The following is a 17,623-nucleotide window of genomic DNA, read 5'->3' on the forward strand; positions in this document are numbered from 1 at the left end:
GGCATTTATCTCAAATATTTTGGTGGTAAAGAGAATTATCTTGTTCAAGTAGCTGGACCATGCCCTAGGAAGCTGGGCCATGAAGCAGAGGGTCCAGATGTGCAGACCTCTAGGAATCCCCTGAATGACTGTACATTGTTCCATGTTTCTAGATCATGCCTGCTTTTAGGAAGTACAATATTTTTAAAGCATTCTAAAACCTTGGTTTTGTTTGTTAGCGTACCCTAGGAAAAAGTTTGTCAAGATGCAATTCTAACTTTTCGAAATGGGCTGATATATGTAGGCTGAAGATAGTAAACTTTTACTTTTTTGGCGATTTTTGTTTCTTCCTCCTTATTCAAGGTTCACTTCCTTTCCCTCTCCCTTAAAGTTCTAACTGCTCCTGCTTGTTAGATACCATCTTCATTATTAGAATACACTTTGTTGCCATAGCGATTCGTTCCTACTCTCACATTTTATTGCAGTTATAGTTGCTATGGGCAAAAGAGAAGGATGGGGGGAGAACACGATTTTATTTCCTCTCAACTAGTCAGGATTTCTGTGATCTGAGGAACTGTGAATGCCCCCTGAAAGGGAGCAGTGTCATAGCCAGGAATAGCATAGGTGGTGGCACTGGAGGAAAGACAGATTGTTGCTCTCTAGGCGGCAACTTGCACAGTGCAGGATACTTTCCTGGCCCAGGTAGGATTACGTCATTCTTTTATTAACTCCTTCCCTTTAGGCTTCAGCATTTACACTAAAAGAAAGAAAAGCAAGGAGGCTTTCTATCAGCGGCAAAGCTCTAAGAAGAAGCAGAAGTTGGAGGGTCCTACCAAAGTACCTTTCTACGGTCACTAAGGGCAAGGTCTCAGGGGATTATGAACCCCGACATTATAACCACCATCATCATTATCATCATCGTATACATGCATGTTTTTAATCTTTTAACCTGTTTTTACACACATCACCTGTTTTTACTTTTTTTTTTTTTATTAAATGGCATGTACCTCTATTATCTTTCATACCGGCATCTTAATTCATCCATTTGTCTGTTTTTCAGCAAATACTTGCATACCTCCTACTGAGTTATTATTTGTATCAAACAGACAGTGTCCTAAGCTACCTGACTGTGCTACCACTGTTCTATGTGCATCAATGTAATCCCACCAGAACAGTCTTACAGAAGACAGCTTCTGTGTCCCCCATGGTGACCATTCTAACGGGACACACTCTGTGTAAACTTTTCAGGTTGATTGAGATTCAAGTTTTTATCCAGTGTTTTCACTATGAATTAGACACTTAAACCTTTGAAATAACCTGTGTGCCACAAGCCAATGATTTCTATTATTTGTATATTAAAAAGTACACTTAAGTTTTCCTCTCTCAGCATGATATTAAACATAATCAAACCTTATAAATACTTCATAAATATTTTTGCAAGAGAAAAATCTGCTACTTTCAACTGTAATTTTTAAATGTTCAATATGTATAGACAAGCTGCTGTATTTTATATAAATGAATGTATTCATAGAGCAAACTTTAGATTTCAGAAAACAACACAGATTGCAGGAGTTTAAATTCCTGTTCAAATTCCAGTAGAAATGAGTCATGTGTCCATTTTGGGAATCGTGGCAAATGATTGAGGAGGAGTGCCTCTTTACACTTGCTTGAGATTGCTATTTTATGGAGAAGCATTTGTGTTTTGGTGACTTAAGAGTGAGAGAGGTAGGTAGCTACCCATTCTACATGCTAAATTCTGCTTCCATTGCTCCATCTGTCCTGAACTTGGGCTGATATCTTGTCTAGGTAACACTACCCTCTACTGGGTGGAACCAGAACTTCTTCACAATCCCTTAACCCAGCAGCAATGGGTCCTGGAATTTTAGACTCTAAGGCAGCCGTGGGCAAACTACGGCCCGTTTGAAATGAATAAAACTAAAAAAAAAAAAAAAAAAAAAAAAAAGACCGTACCCTTTTATGTAATGATGTTTACTTTGAATTTATATTAGTTCACACAAACACTCCATCCATGCTTTTGTTCCGGCCCTCGAGTCAAAAAGTTTGCCCACCCCTGCTCTAAGGTCTTTCAGGATATTTTACAGAGAAGGAAACTGAGATCCAGAGAGTACAATGGTCAGGGCTGTGACTCTTGACAATTTATAGAGACCAGTAAAAAGAACTCTGCTTTCCACATTCTTAGATGGCTATTTTCCCCCCCAAAAGTGCAGAGTACAAAGTGAGGCTCTGAACACAACACACAACAAAAACTATCAATGTCTGCCTTGCAGCTATGGGAACATTAGTTAAGTAACCAAATATCTATTGCTGCTTGAATTTCCTGTGCTATTTTAAAATAGGTCAGGTGAATTTTTCAAGATTTATCATAGACTTTGACAATATTCCTAAAACCACTGCAATGTAGTTTTTCTTTCTTTTAAAAATGTTTCACCATTTGCTTTTTCAATAAGAATGTACTTTCAGATGGAACTTTGTCCCAAGGGGCTCTGGAGGTTTGTTCGTGGGTGCACTTTAAGAGCAGGGTTTTTCTAATCAGAGGACTTTAATTGGTGTCTTTTATGTTCTCCCACTTTTCATGAGGTATTTTCCGTTAGCTCTACCTGCACAGAATTGGTCACATGAATAGAGGAGGCAGCCATTTGCAGGGGAATGGGAATTTGAGGGGCCAAAAATACCATGTGCCCCAAATTACAGTAACACCCCATCTCTTCCCAATTCAAGTGTAAGATCTTACCTTTCTAGAACACACGTCAGAAAGAATCTACACATAGTCTGTGAAGATAACAAAAAGAAAAGTGTTATCCAGCTCTTAATATCTTAAGAGTGGCCTCTGTGCCCTCACTTAACCTCTACATTCTCTTATTTCACATAAATCCCTTAAAGTTACTTTAAAATATATGAAGACAGCAAATTATGGGGTAGGGGCAGGTATGGTGGCAAAATGAGCTGTTATACGCATGCACACACATAGGGGTAGGAAGTGATAGCTGATGGTATGACAGAAAAGAAGAAACAAAATAAATAGACACAACTAAAAGAATTGTGGTATCAAGATCACTAACAACCCTTCAGAAAGGAATCAAAATTCGCACACACCTCAGGAGAGTCTAATAGCTTTTTAATGGACTTTGAATGGTTAAAATATGATTAGTGTTTAATTTAATCTAATATCCAGTGAAGAACTAGACTCCCTTTATTTAGATTTCTATTAAAAATATTTAAACAATAGGGACTTCATGAATTCATCCTCAGCTATTCAGAAAATTCAACAATCCCAAAGAAACTGTAAGAAGATAAAAGAACTTGATGAACTTTTTTGACTGATTCTTTGGAATTCCCATAATAAAATATAAAACTGCGTTATTTGAGTCATTCAACCAAAATATATCCAGTGCCTAGTCTCCTATGTGTCAGGCAAAGTGCTACTCACTAAAGATGCTGTAGGAACTAATGAAACACAAATTCTGGACTTCACTGTGGACCAATGGAAGAAGAAACACATTAAACAAAATAAGTAAATAGATATATAAAAAATGTGAGATGGCAAAAAATTTGGGAGGAAATAAAAATGGGGACACCATGTCCCAGTTAAGCTGGGGAGATTTTGCAATTTTAATAAGCTAATGAGGAGAGGTTTCCCTGACAAGGGCTTTGGGGAGGGAGCAAGTCAGGCAGGTGTCTGGTGCAGCCTCTGTGCCACACCTTATACCTTTACACTGCATTATCTGCAGTCCCTCTGTATTCTCAGTTCTAAACTCCACATCTGTCCACTCTCTCTTTCATCTTTAGTTCTCTTCTACTCACTGACGGCAACAGCCCTTGCATCAGATGCTGATCCTACTTCCTTTGCACTGTCTCGCAGCCTCCTCAAGTCCCCACTTCCCTTTAAATTCGTGGTCAGCCATTATTACCACTCCCGGACACTGACCCTAAAATTTCTTCCCCCCTTTGCTTCTCTGTACTTATTTAGTAAAACCTCAGCCCTGGGGAAATCCAAATTGTATTCTACTTTGTGCTGATTGCCCGTCTCCCAATTAAAGACCACTAACCTCAACAGGGCTCTCAATGCTGCTCAGAAATCACACCACAGTATTCTAGTCCATTTCCTCTTCCACATCCTTGATGGATATCCCACGCCCTTTCCTGTCTCATTTTAACTCCAATGTACTCTCAGTCCTGTGACCTTGCTTCCTATTTCACTCAGAAAAAGAAATCAATGACAAGAAAACTTCCACAAGCCCTACCACCATACCCACCCAGCAATCAGCATCGTGCTGCCTCTGTCCTATTAAGGTAGATGAAACATCTGTGCTGCTAAGCCATTTTTTTAGCATTTCCACCTTGTCCTATTTTGCCCATCTGAAGACACCCCAGAAACCTTGTCCTGCATCATCAGCCTACAAACAAATCTGCTCTTGAGTCTAGTCTCTTCCCAGCTACAGAGTCATTTATTGGCTCCTTTATGGCAAAACACCTCACAGGAGTTGCCTATACTTAGTGTGTCTGATTCTTTTCCTTCCGATTCTCCTTTTGAGATGACTCTAATCAGGTTTTGCTCTTACTAGCTTCCTCAAACTAGTTTCTCAAACTCACCAAACTCTACTTTGCTAAATCCAGTCATTACTTTTCAGCCTTCATCTATTGACCCTCTGTACCATTTGACTTAGTTTCCATCAACTATTAATGCTTCTTTTTATTGCCTGTCACCTGTAGGTCCCAAAGGAATTTTAGTGGAAATGCACTGGAGTCTCGAATCCAGAATCTGTGAGGAGACTATAATAAAGATCACATTTGTATAGAACTTGACATTTTCAAAATATTCTATATATCACCTGCTTTAATATTTAGAATAACCCCAGCAGAAAGGCATTTTTTCCAATGAGAAATATTAAGAAGGAACAAGTGACAAAGATAGGATCACATCCACTTATGTATCTTCCTGGAAGCAGAAGCGAGCCTGTGCTGGATGGGGGCATTGGATGGTGGGGGTTGAGTAGAGTTGGGCAGTGCAGCAGGCTGAAGAGGGAATCTTCCCAAACCAAAGAGAGGAAAGAAAATTTTTTTAAAAATGTAAGAGGCTAATTTTGTCCTATTTGTCATTTTATATCCAGACTATTTTAAAGTATAAGGCATGCTATTAGGAAAGTTTAAAGTAATAGGGAAGAACCCTTGAGGTTGATTTTAAAAAAAAGGATAAAATAAAAGCCATTGGGTTCTGCTCTCATTCCTAATGAGAAATCATCAATGATGCTCTAGATTCCAATTTTTGCTCTCCTTGCAAATACCCATTGCTAAAAAATGTGATGGGCTGAAAGTTATGGGCTGGAAGTTTGTGACCCCTCCGATTTATATGTTGAAATCCTACCCCTCTCCCCTCCATGTGATGGTTTTAGGAGGTAAGGCCTTTGGGGAGTGATTAGTCAAGAGGGTGGAGCCCTCATGAATGGGATTAGTGCCTGATTAAAGGGACACAGAGAGCTCTTGCATCTGCTCTACTATGTGATGATACAGACTCTGTGGCTTCAATAACAGAAATGTCTTTCTCCTCGTTCTGGAGTTTGGGAATTCCAAATCCAAATTCAGTATTTGGTGAGAGCCTGCTTCCAGCTAGGTTCTCACATAGCCTGAAGGGAAGGGATCTCTCTGGGGTCCCTTTTCTAAGGGCACTAGTCTCATTCATGAGGGGTCCAACACTCAGGACCTAATCACCTCACACAGGCCCCATCTCAGATGGAAAACTAAATTTTAACATATAAATTTGGGGGTAACGCAAACCTGCAGTCTATAGTAATGCCCAATAGTTTTCACCTTGAGTCTAATATTTCAAGAGGATCTGGAATTCTTTAGAGTTTTCAGAGACTGACCTGAGAAGTTTGTCACCACCACTGTTTCTAGAGTCAGTCTTTGGACACAAGGAAGTCTAGGCAATACCTAAGAGACCTAGAAAAAAGTTGCTTGCTAACCACCTCAGCCCCCTCCTTTTTCTCCTCTCTCTCTCTCTCTCTCTCTCTCTCTCTCTCTCTCTCTCTCTCTCTCACACACACACACACACACACACACACACACACACCATGGCTCTTATATGGAAACAGTAGCAGTTCAAGCTAGTAAAGCATTCCTCTGAGAATCTTTCCACACACATTAAACCTTTCTCTTTCTTTGATCTGAAGCTGATAGAGAATACTTAGATGAACTAAATAATAAAGAGATCCCATTACTGTCATTTATTTCCATACATATAAGGATAAAAAGGCCATCCTCGCATGAAATTGTAAAGCTGATTACCTTTCTCTGCTCACTTTAAATCCAATCACTTAGCACAATCCATCAGCATTCAAATACATGGAAGATTGCAGTCTCCTAAATTGAGACAATCCGATTCAGTGCCTTGACACTGCATTTGCTATCAATTACGACAGTCATAATCTCAAGTATTAGAGGGGGAATGGTGTATTAACCTAAATACTACTCAAGAGACTGTGCTGCTTTTACTATATTTTTAATTCAAATTATTTTATTTTGTGCATTGCACTTCTGTATGTCCAGAAAGAGAATCAGTGATGTGGGTGTTATACCCACTCTGGCCTCTGTTTCTTACTCACTATTTTTAAGTCCTACTTCATCAATCCTTTTCATGATCTGTGTTCTTGATATCTCCTCAGTCTATTTTTGCTGTGTCTTCAAAGACTTGTTTTAATAGAGATATGCCACCTACAGTATGTAGCAATGTGACTGAGAAAGAAAACTCATGAGTATTTTAAGCAAGTTAACTTCTCTGAGCCCAAATCTCCTAATATCTAAAATAAAGATAACAACACCCACCTCGATGGATTGTTATGAGAACTAAAGAGGATAATACGAGCCAGTGAACCTTGTCTTCTCTTTCCCTCACCTGGGGTTATTCCAGAACAGTCCATGTCAGAATAAAAAATGTGTTTTAGTTAAAAATGCATCTTTCTTTATGTCTCCCTCTTTTCCCCCCACAGAGATCTTTATAAAGGAAAAGGAAATAATAAAAAAGACAAAGCACCTACAATCTCACTACTCAAAATATATTAATTCAACAAATATGTATTAATCTATTTTGTACCAGGTATAGTCTAAGTTTTAGGAGTACAGTACTAAAAAAACCAACAAAAATCCTTGCCCTCAAATAACTTAAAAATAGCTTGCAATTTTTTTTTTTTTGCTTCTTCCTCTCTCTCTTCTATATAAAGACATATAAAATGTGGTTGTAATACTAGTAACCACACATTTTATTCTGCTTCTTTCATCTAATATTAAATGTTTAAGTTTCCATGTTGTTAAACTTCATAATTTTAGTCTCAGCATAATATTCATTGAGATTGATACACAATAATGTAATTGCCCAGTCCCCTGATGTTGGAAATGAAGCCCCAGGACCCACCCCCAACTACGGTGAACATCCTTGTACATTTCCCTTTTTCTGCTGCTTCCCTTTGCATAAATACATCCGGGTAGGATTGCTGGGTCAACATATAAGAACGTTATTAGTCATATCATTTAGGTATAAGTAAGAGAAAAGTCGGACTCATTGTTCTCTGGTGGATTCTATCTACATAATGTGGTGACAGTATATAATTTAGTTCTCTGATATTTGAAACATATGTAGAATGCTATAAGAATTCAAACTATATTCAGATAGGTGAGGAAATATAGAGACAAAGTTTAGTGACATGACTCTTAGAAATAACAGAGGTGGAATTTCCAAAGTGCAGGGTTTATATGGCCTCATGGGGCAAAAGAGAATCAGAATGGGCAGAGTGGGCTGAGGTTATGCCAAGGTCACAATGTGGAATGGATACATTTGAACATGATCTAATAAATGGTGGAGAGGCATTGTCATTCCTTCAACAGGGGAACAGCACAAAAAAAGCCGTGCTATGTCCTCTGGAATAGCAATATTGTCTTGCTCGAGGGAAGCTAGGTACTATATTTTATTTTACTGAGCTTTTACATTTGTTAGCAACCCCCAAAGCTTTCTCTCCCTGTTTCTCAAGGCATGAGAAATATAAAATCACCTAGCGCAGGATAAAGCCCAATGTGCTGATAGAGAATATCCTACATGGAACATGCCTGGTCAGCACAGCCTGCTTGACCCTCGGATGATGATAAAGCAGAATTGATAATCCCAGGAAGGGGGTAGCAGCTCTTTATGATGGAAGTCTTGCTCCTGCGCTATCCCAGTGCAGTCCCTCCATTCCAGGTAATTAGGCTTCTTCTACTCATTAAATGAGGCAGCATTAACAATCCGCTGACATTTCAGCCCAAAGGCCAGAGTACAGATGAGAGATGTTGCTTTTTGTTATCTTCTCCTTCCCTTTAAATCAATGGTTTTGGAAATTGACTAAAAGGGCCGCCAAAGGCTGAAGAGCATACTCAGCTCCCTTTGGAGGACTTGGATGTGGTAGCGATTAGGCACCATTCAGGCTACTGCCTCCAATTGGTAGAATGGAAAAAAAACCCTGACAATGTTTTGAGAACAGGGTTTGTTCACTGTATAGTTGTTTTCCTTCAGTGTAACTGGGAAAGTGCCTGGATTGGTGCCCACCACACAGTACATGCTCAACAAACATTTGACTAGTAAATGAATGAGCCATATAATAGTTTCCTATTAAATATTTGGACATTGCCTTCTTGCTTTGTTTAGGAGTTTTCTGTTTCTGAATCTTTGTGACTAGACATTAGTAAGGCATCAAACTGATTTTTTTCCTTACACTATTGTAAAAGATTTTTTTTGAGAAGAAAAGGAAGGAGAAAGCAGTATGAATTTCACCATAGGCCTTCATTACAGTTAGTCATTATTAAAAGGTCTCCTGTCAGTTGTAAGAACAGTTTTCAAAGCTGTAATCTACACTAATAAAAGAGAAACATGGTAATTAGTGTCACTCTGCTACCCTTCCCATTGGCTAATCAGCGAGATATGCAAATTAACTGACAGCCAAGATGGCGGCCGGCAGCCAGGCAGCTTGAAACTAACATGAGTCTTACTTGCCTCAGTGACAGAGGAAACCAACGTTCCCCGCCTGCGACTGCAGGCCTCTGAGCCTACAGTTTAAGAAACTATGTAACAAATACCTCTGGACTTCAGCCAGTAGGATCGCAACATTGTAAGTAGAGGCCAGAAACCTACTTTCAGCAGTGGAGGCCTAAGAGCTGGAGCCAAGCCTCAAACTAAAGCTGGCCCAGAATTTAAAAAAAAAAAAAAAAAAGGAAAAAAGGAGCGGTTGGGAGAGCTTCAGTCACCCCCAGCCTGAAAATAGCCCTCAGCCCCTCACCCAGACTGGCCAGGCACCCCAGTGGGGACCCCCACCCTGAAGGGTGTGTGACCAGCTGCAAACAGCCATCAGCCCCTCACCCAGGCTGGCCAGGCACCCCAGTGGGGACCCCCACCCTGATCCAGGACACCCTTCAGGGCAAACCAGCCAGCCCCCACCCTTGCACCAGGCCTCTATGCTATATAGTAAAAGGGTAATAGGCCTCCTGGCACCGGGATCAGCATGACAGTGGGCAGCACCCAAACCCCCTGATCGGCCCTGTTCTGTGTGTGACAGGGGGCGGTGCCCCAACTCCCCTATCGGCCCTACTCTGTGAGTGACAGGGGGGAACTCCTCAACCCCCTGATGGGCCCTGCTCTGTGCGTGACAGGGGGGAGCTCCCCAACCCTCTAATGGGCCCTGCTCTGTGCATGACAGGGGGTGGCACCGCAACCTCCCCATCGACCCTGCCTTGAGTGTGACAGGGGGCGGTGGCCCAACCCCCCAATCGGCCCTACCCTGAGTGTGACTGAGGATGGCATTGCAACCTCCCAATCTTCCCTGCTCTGTGCATGACAGGGGAAGGCGCCCCAACTCCCCAATCTGCCCTGCTCTGAGCCCGACCAGGGGCTGCACCTAGGGATTGGGCCTGCCCTCTGCCACCCGGGAGCAGGCCTAAGCCAGCAGGTCATTATCTCCCGAGGGGTCCCAGACTGCGAGAGGGCACAGACCAGGCTGAGGGACCCCCCCCTTCCCCCCCAAGTGCACAAATTTTTGTGTACCGGGCCTCTAGTATAGAATAAAGAGGTAAGTGAAGATGTCATTGTTTTGCCCAATGTCCCATTTTTACAGCCTAGCATAGTAACTAGGACATAGGATGCATTCATGCCTATTTGATGAATGAGTGATTAAATGAGGAATATGACTCCCTCCTTCAGGTTTTTTATAGTGAGGGCATGAGGCAGTACTTGTGTAAACTCAGGAATCTCTATAGCCTATTACTCCATTAGTGGTCAACTCTTGCCAATATTCCATCAGTGATGAATCCAACTACTGAGCCATTTCCAGAATATATACTTCAGCGTCCATAAACATGTCTTGGAAAACTGTGGTTAATTTCTAACTCTGTATCTACATCTGTGCAGGTATTAGTAGAGCAGGAGAGAAACAAACAAGAGATCAATATTACTCTCTAGTTATAAAAATCCTATATAATAAAAGGTTAATATGCAAATTGACCCTAAGGGCAGAACGAACAGAACGACCACTCAACCAGTCACTATGAGGTGCACTGACCACCTCTAAGTCCTTCCACCAGCCAGCAAGCTCCCATCATCCAATGGCGAATGGGGAACTGGGGGTGGGTAGTGGGGAACACAGTCAGCGCCAGGCCAAGGCCCCCACCCCACTGGTCACCCCACAGACAGAGGGAGACCTGTGGTGGGGGCGGGGCCAGTGAGTGGGCAGGAAAGGTCAACATCTCAGTCCCTCCCTATCCCCTTCCCCCTCCCTCCAACCCCACCAGCAGGCTCTGATTGTCCATGGCAAACAGGGAACCGTGCGGGGGGGGGGGGGGGGGGGGCGGGGCCGGGGAAGATGGCCCTGATCCCAGGCTACACCTTGGGACCGTACCCATGCACGAATATCATACGCTGGACCTCTAGTAATACATATAACTATGAAATAATGAGAAAATAGGGCATAAATGAAAAAGTTCCTCATTGAAAATGTCTATTCTTAAATGATTGCCCTGAAATACATGACCAGAACTTGGGAGTAAGTTTGTGGGATACAAAGCTAGTTATAGCCTTAGATGCAATTGTTTTGCTAAATTATCTTGCAAGTATAGCTCACCACTAAGATATCCTAGGTACCCAAACCAGATGGCATAAGGTTTGCTACTTCAAATATGCGCCCACATGTCCACTGAATTGTGTAAGGGACTAACTGGGAAAGTTAGATAACAACCCAAACCATCTAAATGCCCTTGAAATCATAGAAAATTGTATGAAAATGCATAGCTTTCTAAAGATTTTAAATGCTTTAAAACCCCTTAGGAAATGGAACAAATGCAAAATAAATATAAGAAATGTTAAATTGGCCTTGGATTAACATGCTATAATGCAGTATTAGTAAATAAATCCCTTGGTATCTGAATAATTAAAAGCCAGGGTAGGATTTATAATCTAGGACAACTAATACACAGAGCTATAAATGGTAGTCTACCACGAAGAATTCAGCATAACTGTATTGATGTCTTCCTGTGGAGGCTTATATTATTTTTCTGCTTTATTTTCTGCTTTATTACAGGAGAGTACATAGATAGGTGAATCAGACACATATTTATAGCTCTTTTTCTATTTGATACCATAGCTTGCATTAGAACAATCGTAAACATTTAATAGGTATTTGCATTTTGCATTCTCAGTGTAGAGCACTAAAAACACTTCTATGGGATATCACTCCATGTTCATTGTGTCTTCCTTCACCAGTTAGTGACTAAATTAGTGAATTGATCCTACAAACATTTATTGAGTTCCTACTAAGTGCAAAATGCAGTGCTGGGCTTTCAATAAAATTACTGATATATAACCCACACCTTGTTGGGGTTAACAGGCTTTTGGAAGTTACTTAGTTTGAGTAGTGAGGCAGGAAAATGTTAGTATGTTTAGGTAAGAGCACATCCTTTGGTATGGTTGCTATGGACACAAAGCATGAAGAAAATGTAGAAAATTAAGTTGGAAAATTATTAGATCTTTTCCTGTTAATGGATGATCCATGGTGAAATAAATCTGAGTTTTAAATTAGGGTGTGTGAAATGAAAAATATTCAAGTTACATTTTTAAATGATGATCTTAAGAGCCATGGAGATAATGGATTGGAAGAAAGAGGGACTAAAGTCAATAAGATAATTGGGAAAGTTCTGGAATCTTCCAAGATACTGAAAGTTTATGACTAAGGCTGAAACAGTGGGAATGGAGAAAGTGATAATATTTAAAAGCATTTCTGAGGCAGAATTGACAACAATATTACGAATTCAGTATGGAATTAGTAAATCAGATGTGTACAGATTATGAGTAAATGTATAAGAGTTTATGAGACTTTTAGATAGAAACATAAAAGGGGGGACAAGGCTGAACATAGAGAAAGCCCAATATTTAAGAGAATAAGGAGAGAAAAAAGGAACTACTGAAGCATCTAGGAAAGAATCATGTGTGTTATGTGCTTCATTATAGATAAACACAGTGAAAACAAGTACAAGAAACTAAGTTCAAGAATGACTTAATAATTAAAGCAGGAAGAGATCTTCAAGGCATCTAGTCTAATTATGTAACTTTCAAGGTGAGGAAAATGACTTGTCCAATGTATTTACCCATTTTAGTGGAAGAGCTGGGACTTCAGTGTTTTGACTGTGCAAGCCAATTTTCTTTTCACCATATTACACATCTTTCCTAATATTTATTTTTTAAATATATTTTATTGATTTTTTTACAGAGAGGAAGGGAGAGAGATAGAGAGTTAGAAACATTGATGAGAGAGAAACATCAATTCAGCTGCCTCCAGCACACCTCCTACTGGGGATGTGCCCGCAACCAAGGTACATGCCCTTGACCGGAATCAAACCTGAGACCCTTCAGTCTGCAGGCCGACATACTATCCACTGAGCCAAACCGGTTAGGGCTTTCCTGATATTTAAACATTAATGTTGCTTTGCTATCAGATCTTTCTTTTTCCTCTTGTGCCTTATCCATATCTTCTGGAAATCAAATTCTAATTTCATATATACTCTATCCAGCCTTCATCTGGGATTCAGGAAATCTGAGTTCAAGATATATGGCCCTGGATGTGTTCCTAAATAGCTCTGCAGCTTAGTTCTCCAGCTATAAAATCAATGATTGGTCTAAATGATGTTTATTATTTCTTTTCATCTCTGGGATCTTAGCCATCCAGTAGCTTATTGATTAGCAAATATCACGGGTGTGTCCCAATCTGTGTGTAGACAAAGTAACAAGAAACAGTCCACTGGCAAATGAAAAGCATCTGTGACACTCCATGGAGTGGAAAATGATGGTGTGGACCTGAGAAATCCTGATTCTCAGACTAGAGTTGGGGAGAAAGTCTGTGGCTTTTGTTGATGGTAGTCATTTCTTCCCACATGGTCTGAGCAGCAGACATAGGCTATTTTGCCATGTCTACTATTTTCCTATTTTTATGTCTTTTGGGGAAAACCTGATCAAATTAGGCTTCCAGCATATTTTTCAAATTTTGTGATAAAGCTCAGAGTTGCAACACTGCCCCGATTTCTTATTCATGACTTGTTATTTAAAAAGAGCTTGCATTACCACACACAAGGCTAATCTTTCTTAAAAGGGAAGGAAAGTGGCCCACCTCTGTCTGACAGGCTGATTTGTCAAAGAGCGCAGCAAATTTCCTTTGCCCACTTCCCAAAGCACTGAGGCCCTCACTAAATGTTCCTTCCACTCCATGACACACTGGAGAGAAGCAGATTTTTAAAAAATCCCTAGAAGGGCTGTTGTAATAAAAAGGGCTTTAAATGATGTTTTGACATTTCTCTAGGTGAATACTTTGGTAGGACAAACTGAGAAATGCTCAGGAAAGGATATGGGAAGCTTAGGCAATTTTTATATGAACTGCCAGTAACTATTTTGTATTAATAAAATTATACATGATATAGAGAAAAATAATACACTTAATACCTTTTAAACATAACAAATTTTTGATGGTATCATGATCTCCAATTTTGGGAGGGTCTTAAATTGAATATATGAACTTGGTCCTAGGGAGTATTCGTTCCATTAAAAATGATTGGAATAGACTAAATAAATGGACACTGACATTGAAAAAATATATTAGAATTAGATCACCATGTGAAAAGGCAGTTTCTTTCCCTGGAGATTGTTAAAAATAGAATGAGTACTCATCTTTCTAGAATTATTTAGATACCCTCTTACCTAAAGGTTAGCAGGGCCATTTGACCTTTAGCCATTTATTCTTTATTTGAAATTTATGATTGCACATTACTGTACTGTTATCTCATTTAAAAGTCAGCTTAAAATATCTCTTACATATAAAGGTTTTTTTGTTTGAGGCCTTGGAGTAGAGATTGAAATATAGAGTCTTGTGCAATATAAAAGAGTCAGGGCTGTGTTGCTGAAGCATGAGGTGTCATTAGGGAGAGTGAATGCCCCAGCAGTTTGCTCTCCTTATGCCTAATTTGATAAATGTTAATGTGCATCTGCTAATCTCCAGTGTAATGGGAACCTATTTGTAGTGATTACAACCTGGAAGAACTTAGTGTGTGTGGGACAGGGCTGAAAGGAAATTTCCACCTTTGCATCATGAGCACTCACCCATACTTACGCTCTTGTGCACACACACACACACACACACACACACACACCTTAAACCCTAAATAATAATTGAGAAATCAGTTGCAGGGTTGATTATAGCTAAATTTAGCCATGAATTCAAATGATGCAGTGATTTCCTATCTGAGAATGCCTTCACCTCTTTTCCTCCCACACAACACTTCCCCAGCTGATTCTAGATGTAGTCCTTGGTAGGTGGTGCCCTTTACAAACTGATGTTGTCTCGCTCAGACTGCAGCTGTCCAGGTGCTGTGCTCCATGCTTGTCTGCCAGAGTAGTAGAGGGTGTAGCTTAAACTACATGCATTGTTGACCAAAATAGATCACTGGCACCCAAATCTCCTCTTCTCTTGCTGAATCATCTGAGGGAACACCATGACCTAATATCTCTCTTGCATTTTCATTCCCAGGGTCAGTCCTGCCCTGAGCTGTGGGCCAGAGATTATCTATATCCATCCAATAACCCTGTTCCATCTCTACCCCTCCCAGTTTAAAAGCAGGTAATGCTTGACATGAGCCAGCTCCCTTGGGGGAGAGATAATGATCGTGGCTGGAATCAAGTAGCTACAGGTGTCAACACCTGCTGCAGAGTTAAAGGCCATCTATCTACATGACTGCTGTTTACGCTCATCCTAAAGCAGGACAGTTGGCGCTTGAATCAATGGAAACAAGGGCTTTGGCTTAAATTTGCCTTCAATAATAGGCAAGCAAATTACAAGCCCAGCAGAATGAAACACAAGAATCCTTTGGCTTGCCCATTCAGAGAAGAGGTTGACATGAAAATGGGGACTTAACATTACAAAACCTAATAATTTGAAAAATAAAATGCAGTTTAAATTTGCAAAAGACTTCTAATAAGTATTTTGCTATGAGATGTATTATACCATAGAAAATATTGAATGAATAAGATCTAGTTTTTGCTCACCAATTTATTGAAACTTATTGCAAAACCCAAGTCTTTTTGGTTTTCCCATTTTCTAGAGCCCAGCTCAGGGTTCCCATCTTCTGAGAATACATGTTTACTGTAGATTTCCATGCTACTTCCCCATTTTCTCAATTTCCTATCTTGCTACTCAACCTGTGGTCTACAGACCCTCAGCATCAACATCAGCTAGGATAAACAGAAATGCAGACTCTTGGTATCACCCTCAACCTTGGATCAGAATCTATATATTTTTTAAATTCCCAGAAATTATATTTACATATATTTGCATTCAAAGTTGAAAAGTACTGATATGACACATTTTAATTTCACAATATAAATGAGATATAGATAGATAGATAGATGATAGAGATAGATAGAGATAGAGATAGAGATAGAGAATAGAGGTAGAGAGAGATAGATAGAGAGAGAGAGAGAGAGAGAGAGAGAGAGAGAGAGAGAGAGAGGTGGCAGGCTTCCTCAGGTAATGAAAACTCCTTGAATCCAGGTCTTTGTTCATTTGTTGCTACCAGTCTGGTTGCCTGCTCCTCACATCTCTGCTCTTGCAACTCCATTCCCAGGGTCAGTCCTGGCCTGGGCTGTGGGCCAGCTCTTATCCATATCCAACCAATAACCCTGTTCTATCTCTAACCCTCCCAGTTTAAAAGCACAGGTTTTTGTCTTATTTCTGATATCAAGTCTCCACTTCCTTTCACAGTTTAGTAACTGAATATCTATTTTACTCCCGAGCCTAATTTTCTCCTGCAAATGTGCCTAGTGATCCAGGCCTTCTGAAAGGTAGGCACTGTATTATGCTTTGATTAAAAACTGCCCGAGGGCAGGAGCCAGTCTCATTCTATCCTCTTTTCACAATGTGAATATAGCAGGTAATCATGTGCCAAAAGACCCCTGATCAAGGATTTTTCACAAGCTATACTACCTTCAATTAGATGCAGCTGCCTTAGAGACTGTGTTATCTCTTTTAGGCCTCTAGTATTTGGTAAATAATTGTTCCAATGCATAAAATTTGTTCTACCAAATTGAAGGAATGAATACCACTCCCAAGCAAATTGAATTTATCCAGGTAATGCGTGACTCACCTAACAGATTTAGCTTTTTATGGTGCTACTGAATTTAGATTCATTTTGGCAGAACTGGAAATTCCCATCCCTGTACCAACTGATATGTGAAGTTTGTTAGTGTCATGCTTTCTCACTGTTTTGGAAGAATTTTTCTTTTATTTTTCTTTTTTTCCCTGCCCTTCCTAGCCCTATCTTCACCCTGTTTACAAATAGAAATTGTGAGAAGACTAAGGGTAGAAGAAGCAATATCAACTTTTGCTTGTTAACATAGTACACTTTTATTGATTTCTATTTGCGTACTTCAGAGCACTCGGGGGCCATCTACACTGGAGTGAGTGGCCCCGGGCAGATAGTGAGACTGTAATTTCCTCTGTTTCAGTAAAAGGGATTTGTTTGTGCCTCTAGCTTGCACCATTGCTGGGACAGGGGTGGAGATGAGAGTGGGTGTATACATATACCTAAGAGAGAGAAAAAGATTAAGTATGAGAAGGAGAGCTGTTAGATAAGAAATGCACAAACCTTTGTGGTCATGTGGGTATGAATCCTGGCTCCGTTAACTTACTAGCTGTGGGGAACAGAGAATTTTCCCTGCATTAAAAAAATGTTACCTAATGTATGAGAACCTCAAATCTCTCATTCATAAAATGGAAATAATACCAACTCTATCCATAGCCACCATATACTTGTACAGCTTGTGTACTGCACTAGGTATCTGGTGAGGGGTAGTGTGGACTGCAACCTAGCTCTAAACTCATCAAGGCACACAGCCAGGCACAGGTCTTTTCTCTGCCTGGAGGAACAGAGAGCTTTTTCTGATTATCACAAAAGTACCGTTTAGGCTTGCTCATAAGGTGGCCTTGCTCATAAGATTTCTTGTAAGGGTTGAGACAGCATGGAGGGACCTGGAGAGTATTAATACTAAGTGAAATAAGCGAGTCAGAGCAAGACAAGTATC

Source organism: Myotis nattereri (genome assembly GCF_964212035.1).
Source record: "Myotis nattereri genome assembly, chromosome: 10".
In the NCBI taxonomy this organism is placed as follows: Eukaryota; Metazoa; Chordata; class Mammalia; order Chiroptera; family Vespertilionidae; genus Myotis; species Myotis nattereri.